The sequence below is a fragment of the Pinus tabuliformis genome, chromosome 2_2, assembly GCF_031772625.1.
Source record: "Pinus tabuliformis cultivar Carrire ecotype Pingquan chromosome 2_2, CPIR1, whole genome shotgun sequence".
Taxonomy (NCBI): Eukaryota; Viridiplantae; Streptophyta; class Pinopsida; order Pinales; family Pinaceae; genus Pinus; species Pinus tabuliformis.
Window position 1 is genome coordinate 627,581,381 of NC_142300.1, and position 7,023 is coordinate 627,588,403.

At 34.2% G+C, this 7,023-nt stretch overlaps 1 long non-coding RNA gene across 1 annotated transcript; it reads right to left on the minus strand.

Moving 5' to 3' along the window:
* Positions 1-1,652: 1,652 nt before the first annotated feature.
* LOC149194198 (uncharacterized) lies at positions 1,653-2,508 on the minus strand. Its single transcript, XR_016255036.1, has 3 exons — positions 2,302-2,508; positions 2,126-2,193; positions 1,653-2,014 (listed from the first exon to the last, which is right to left on the minus strand). It is a non-coding gene; the product is annotated as an uncharacterized LOC149194198 (long non-coding RNA).
* Positions 2,509-7,023: the final 4,515 nt, after the last annotated feature.

Here is a 7,023-nt window from a genome sequence, read left to right on the forward strand (position 1 = left end):
TTATTGCAATTGATTCAAAACCAAGCTAAATACAAAGTTAAGTTAAAATGTCAAAGAGGTCATGTGACACCCATAAGTTTGCTCATGAATTTATCTTTTAACTTTGACATTATTTACTTTTACAAACTTTGGGACTGATTTCGGTCTAAGTGGAAGACCAAATAAATGTAGTGAATCAGACTTGGTTAAGTTCTTGAGTATTAAAAGAAAATTTTGTATATTCTTAATGGAATAAGAAAAAAAAAAAAAACTCTACCAATAGCTAGGTCAGTTGAGTCTCTTTTCTCCCTAGAAAAGGGTAGTTCCAAGGAAGGTTTTCTCTTCATTTTGTGAGGAAAAGGAGAGAGGGAGCCGGAGGGAGGAGGGAGCAACGAAAGTGTAAGAAGACCTGACATAGGACGTTGTGCAGGTGAGTAGTGTACTGTTGTTCTGAGGAGATTCCCGAGCTGGACTTGGGCCAGTGGAATCCTTAGTAGATCCTTACAAGTTGGGATTCTAAAATGGACCGAGGATCTTGAGGTTTGGAGACTAGATGACTTGGGAATTGAACATATACTGTCTGGATGAGTGGAAGCTCAGGGGGAGACTGGACGTCATTTTCGGTCTCAAGGTTGGGAGGAGAGACTTCCGGTTCTGGTTTGAATAGTTGATGCAATTTATGTTACTGTAATTTACTTTATTGCATTATTGTGTTTCTGTATTATAGACTGGTGCTTCTAACTAAAAACAAAAGAAAGAAAGAAAAAAACAGTTGTCCATATTTCTTGTTAAGAATATATACAAGTACCGAGTGTTGTATAATTTTGTCAAGAACTGAATCAATTAAGCAGGAAAGAACTATGTAATGGTGTCACAACAGTATGTACGTTCTTTTAAAAGAAATTCAGAAATACATACAATATGCTTTTTTTCATTAAAAGCACCAATGAAGGAGCATAAATTCCATGCAAAGAACTAGGATTATTTTCCCTAATATGAAAATAACGAATTTCATGTGTAATAACTAGAGCAATGCAAGATGATTCAAACCCAAGTGAACATGGAAAAGAATAATAAGTAAATTGCATACATTTCCTTGTGAACAACCTATAGTTTGCAAAAAAAATGGAAATTCACGCATGCAGATAACTGGCAAAGGAATAGCAATGTCGAAACAATGCTTTAAACATTGTTTAATTAAAATTAGATCTAGTTCCCACATGTTATGACCCAGTCCTAGGATATCAACAGTGGGTTTCTCAAGACCATGGGTCAGTGTCTACTAAACTAAGCCGCAATTCAGGGGGCGAACAGTCTGGCGACTCTGTTTTTCCCACCATATTTGCTAGGCTATTGGGTAACCAATTAAGCAAAAAGAGCTATAGACGTTAGCAGAGACTGTGAATGTCTTGTTCAAATGATAAACCAAAAGGAAATAGAACCAAAAAGGAGGAACTGTACATTCGAATAGAAAACTTACTGTACCAAACTAATTATTAAAGAAAATCATTCTCTATGTGTAAAACTATGAAAAACACAACAATCTTGTGATTTAACATTAAATAGAGCCATTGCTGGAAGTAATTTACTCATAAGTCCGAATAGAGCAACGCTACTGTAAGAAATGAGAGACATTTGTAAATTAAAAAAAAACAGAGATTTTGACAGTCGACTCGAATAACCAGACCTCTTCTCCAATAACTTAGTCAAACTATAGGTGGTTTGAGTGCTCCTGGTAGCAGGAACCACATTTCAAAAAAGAAAAGAAAAAAACTCGAAAGGGCAATGTGACAGAGTTGTCTCTTAAAAAAAAAAAAAATAACAGAGCCATTATCCAAACCGCTAGTAAGTTGTCACTTCTATCACCAAGAACAATATGAAAGAAATTTCCAAAAATAATTTACAAGGGAAAACCCTTTTATTTATAAACCAACTAATAACCCAGACAAACCCTCAGCCAACATAAGGAGGTTTGTAGAGTAACCTGTCACCATATCGAAAGAAGAATTGACATCTCTGTGGTTGCAAAGAAACCCTGGTAGCAAGAGGACGGGCAAGGGTTAGATGAACCCACTACTAAACAAACATTTAAAAACCTAGGCCAACAAAAAACATCAAAGAAGAACAAAATATTGGGAAACGTAACTGTTGCAGAATCAGGGTGAACCCATCACCTAGGCGAGTTAAATCGCCGGAATATGTGGAGGAAGAGAACTTGCAGATTCAACGAACAATGCAATTAGCAACCAGAGGAGTATCATGACAATTTACGAAAAAAACATTAAGGAAAAAGCTTATGAGTGCTAGAAGGAAAAGGCGAACCTGGTGAATAATTGTTGAGCAAGAGATGACTGGGTTGCAAGAATCATGTCTGAGGAACGAAGGTAGCCTCGCTACCAGCAACTAAAACTCGAGAAAATATATATGGCGGTTAGCTATGGTGGTGGACTGGACAACTTACCTCTAGAACAATCTGCACCTTGAACCTTCCATGAAACCCTAACTACATCAGAGTTGCAAAGCGGTGGAGGGAATGAGTGAAAATGGAAAGTGGAGAACTGACCGAAGGGGTGCACAATTACCTCAACTACCTTGGAATGATCTCCACCATCCATGACCACCTTTCCATATCGACGCTCTAGATCTTGGCACACTAACCCAACATAGAATTCGATAGAGGTCGTCATATCTTTGTGGCAACGTGTCCTCATACTGGGGCAGTACCAGCACAAGACCACCCGTGTTAAATATTTGGCAATCATACCTATAATCTTGCTTAAACAAGAAGGTTTTCTAACAAGCCCATTAATCAGAGGAAGTTAATTATAAGAACCGAGAAAGATAATATGTAAATATTTTGTCCATTGAGCGACACATAAATTCAACAACCATATGATGTGGATTAAATTCTATGATAAATGTAGGTAGGCCAATGACTATTAAATTAAACATAAAGATCAAACATTAATTATTTACTGGCTGGATAATTGATAGTAATTAATAAAAAAATAATTGTGTGATTGACATGGTGTTTTCACGTTACAAGTGGTATCAGAGCTAGTGTTCAACACTGTGTCCAATCATGGTAAACTAATTATTGACATTGATATTGTGCACAAAAAAACCAAGATACAAAGCAAAACCGAACCACAAGAAAGGATGCACATACCATATATAGAAACCAACCTAGAAATGTGGGTGCAGTTGGGATAAGAGTCTTGACAGGAAAATGCAACATTGTTGGAGACAGTGTAGCAGCTGCGAGAAGAAATTAGCAACCTTAGAGCTCACAATTAAAGACTCCGACAAGAACAAGAGAGGATTCTAAAAAGTCTATCAGATCGACAAAATCAACGGGTACCCAACCCCAGTGTAGGAAATGGGGACCCCATAGAGACAGTTCATCATGAGGAGTAACATTAGGAATCAGAAGGGGGACATAACGACGAAGAAAGAAGGTCAGATAATGCCTCCTTTGGCAGATGTCCCATGAAGAAGAAAATTGAATTGCAAGGTGACTTTAAGAAGATAAGACCTCTCGTATATGACGAAGAGGTTGAGAAATTTGTCGAGGCTTGCCTAATTAACATAAACAAATATTTCCAAGTATATGAATATGATAATAAAATGAAAGCTCGATTGGTCATTTTTCAGCTACGGGGAAAAGCTACCCTATGGTGGGAGGAGGTCAAAGTTGTCAAGGGAGTTAATGATCAGGAGGTCACATGGGAAGAATTCCAAAAGTACTTCAAGGACAAATATTAACTGAACGCTTCTACGATCAGAAGGCAGTTGACCCACAAAATATCAAAACCATCATGGAGTGGCATGTTCCTAAGAATGTGGCTAATATTCAATCCTTCATGGGGTTAGTTGGATATTAATGTCGATTTATTGAAGGATTTTCCAAAACTGCTTACCCAATTACCTCCCTACAAAGGAAGGGAAGGTTTTTCAAGTGTACGATAGAGTGTCAACAAATTTTTGAACGCCTGAAACAATTATTGGCTTCTGCTCTTGTTTTAAAAGTAGCAGACCCAGAAAAAGAGTTCAATGTTTGCACAGATGCGTGCCAAGAAGGTATCGGGGGACGGGGGATACTAATGCAAGATGGGAAAGTCATAACCTATGAATCCCACAAACTAAAGGACCATGAGCAGCGATTCTCCACTTATGATTTGGAACTAACCAATGTAATGCATGCCTTGAAGGTATGGCAACATTATTTGTTGGGTAAGAAATTTTTGCTAATGACTGATCATAGCAGTTTAACGAATTATTTCACCTAGTCACATCTGAATGCTCCTCAAGTGATATGGACTGCTTTTTTGAGTGAATTCGACTTTGATATTAAACATATTAAAGGAAATGAGAACCGAGTGGCTGATGTGTTGAGTAGGAAATCAAATTGTATATATGAAGTCCAATACAATCGGTTGGAATCAAAATTCTTAGAGAAAGTGGAAGAAGTTGCCCATCGTGACCCTGAATATAAGTTTTTATGGAAGCAAGCTAATTAAGCACAGAAATTAGGAAGACAGTTTGATTATGGTTTAAACAGTGAAGGATTTCTAACCTTTATGGGCAAAATAATGTTCTTAACCAGATTTATGTTAAACAATTTATGTTAGATGAGTTTCATAGGAGCCCATATGTTGCCCACCCTAAATATCAAAAGTTTTTTACTACAATTAAAAAGAATTTCTTTTGGCCCAAAATGAGAAAAGACGTCACCGACTATTTGGAAAAATGCTTGGAATGCCAACAAGGTAAGGCGGAACATCAACACCCTGCTAGGTTGCTCGAACCTCTCCCCATTCTGGAATTGAAATGGGATACTATTACACTGGATTTTATAACAAAATTGCCCAAAACCAGAAATTTGAACAACTCCATCATGGTTTTAGTGGACAAGCTAAGTAAGACAGCTCACTTCGTACTTGTGAAAGCCACATATAAAACAATTGAAATTGTTGATATTTTTTTGAAAGAGATATGTCGACTTCATGTTAAACCACGAGTGATGATCTCTGACAGAGATGTGAAATTTACCTTTGCTTTTTGGAAAGCTCTATTCATGGGTTTGGGGACTCAAATTCAGTTTACCACTACATATCACCCCCAACCTGATGGACAGATTGAACAGGTGAATCAACTGCTGGAGGATATGTTAAGAATGTATGTAATGCAACAACCAACAAAGTGGAAGGAGTATCTCCACTTAGTTGAATTCACTTATAATAATGAATACCATGAATCTCTAGGAATGATCCCCTTTGAGATATTATATGGGAGGAAATGCAATGTGCCTACCAACTGGAATAATCCTGAGGAATGGATTTTATATATGATTAATGTTAATTATTAGTGATCAAAGCAAAAATAAATAAATATTTTAAACCTATGGTCTAAGTTAGAATGGATTTTATATCTAATTAATGTTAATTATTAGTGATCAAAACATAAATAAATAAATATTTTAAATGTGATTTTTTTTATTTTGATGAATAAAGGATAATAAATCTCTTTAAATAGATATAAGAAATTAATATTATATTTTAAATGTGATGTTGTTATTTTGATGAATAAAACATAATAAATATCTTTATACATATATAAGAAATTAACATTATTTATGGATTTATTAGGGAAATCAACATTATTTTAAGATTTGTTTGGTAAAAAAATATTCAAAGGATTACATATTAGTAATATTCAAAAGATTACATATTAGTAGTTGAAGATTTGTTTGGTAAAAAATATTCAAAAGATTACATATGAGTAGTTAAAGTTAACTCTACTATTTTGTTAGAAAATAAAATTTAATGCTGTAGTATGAAGTCCAAATTTTACTAAATCTTAAAAAATTTAATAATAGACAAAAATAAATAAAAACAATAACATTAGACTAAGAAAATATCAACCTTTCTAATGGAGAAAATTACACGGAATTTCTTTTACATAATTAGGTCTTCTAGTGTTAATTAGAATGGTAAAGAAGTCAACTAGATATAGCGAGGGTAGTTGGAGGAATTAGAATTGTAAAGAAGTTAACAAGATTTAGCTTAGGTAGTTGGAGGAATGGTTCTTATCCTCTTCACCTAGGTATTCTAATGGTTATTTTGTATAATTCTTTGCTATTAATACATATTTTGTGGGCTCTTTATTATTGATACATATCTTTCAGGTGTATTCTAGCATTTATGCTTTGTATGACTTTGTTATTAATAATGATAAAAATCATGGCTTCTAATGCATGGTTCTTGTATGTTCGCAACCAAACATGTAAGATGTAAATCCATTATATAGTAATCTTTACTATAAAATTAGAACAATTCATAATACATTGATCATCATATTCAAATTATTGAAAATGAATTAATTAAATGTTGTAAGCATGGTATGATCCAAGTACGGAAGTAAAAGTGACATTCTCAATACTAGTTCCCTCTACAACATCATTTGCTTCCCCCTACTATTATAGATTCCAATGTATACAAGGAAAATAATACCTCTAGCCTAGAACTAGGGTCAGGACCCTACATTGCCCATATTTTTTTTATTGTTGTTCTTAGAGTTAAGGCATTGAATAACTAGTTTAAACAATGGCTAATCATGTAATACCTGCACTTCTCCACATATCATTGCAATGTTTAGAGCTAAAACTTAATTAATTTAATGCTTAATAACATACTAATACTCTTTCAATGTTCATGACAACATTGATACTTTAGTTCTATACTTATTTGGATATTGTTCAGCTTATTAAATTATAATTTAGTTTACCAAAACACACAAGCATAAACTATATAAATTTTTCATGCTATTAAAATTTTATTAATTTCTTATTAATCTAAACAAATAACTTTATGTACCATATGCATGGAACCAATTATCTATTGTTTAACAAATAACTTTATGTACCATGTGCAGGGAACCAATTGTCTATTCACAATATAAACAGAAATGGTATCCATGTCCCACAATTTGTCTTTAAAATTTTCACAATTAAATTAAATCATATAATCATCATCCTTATATAAA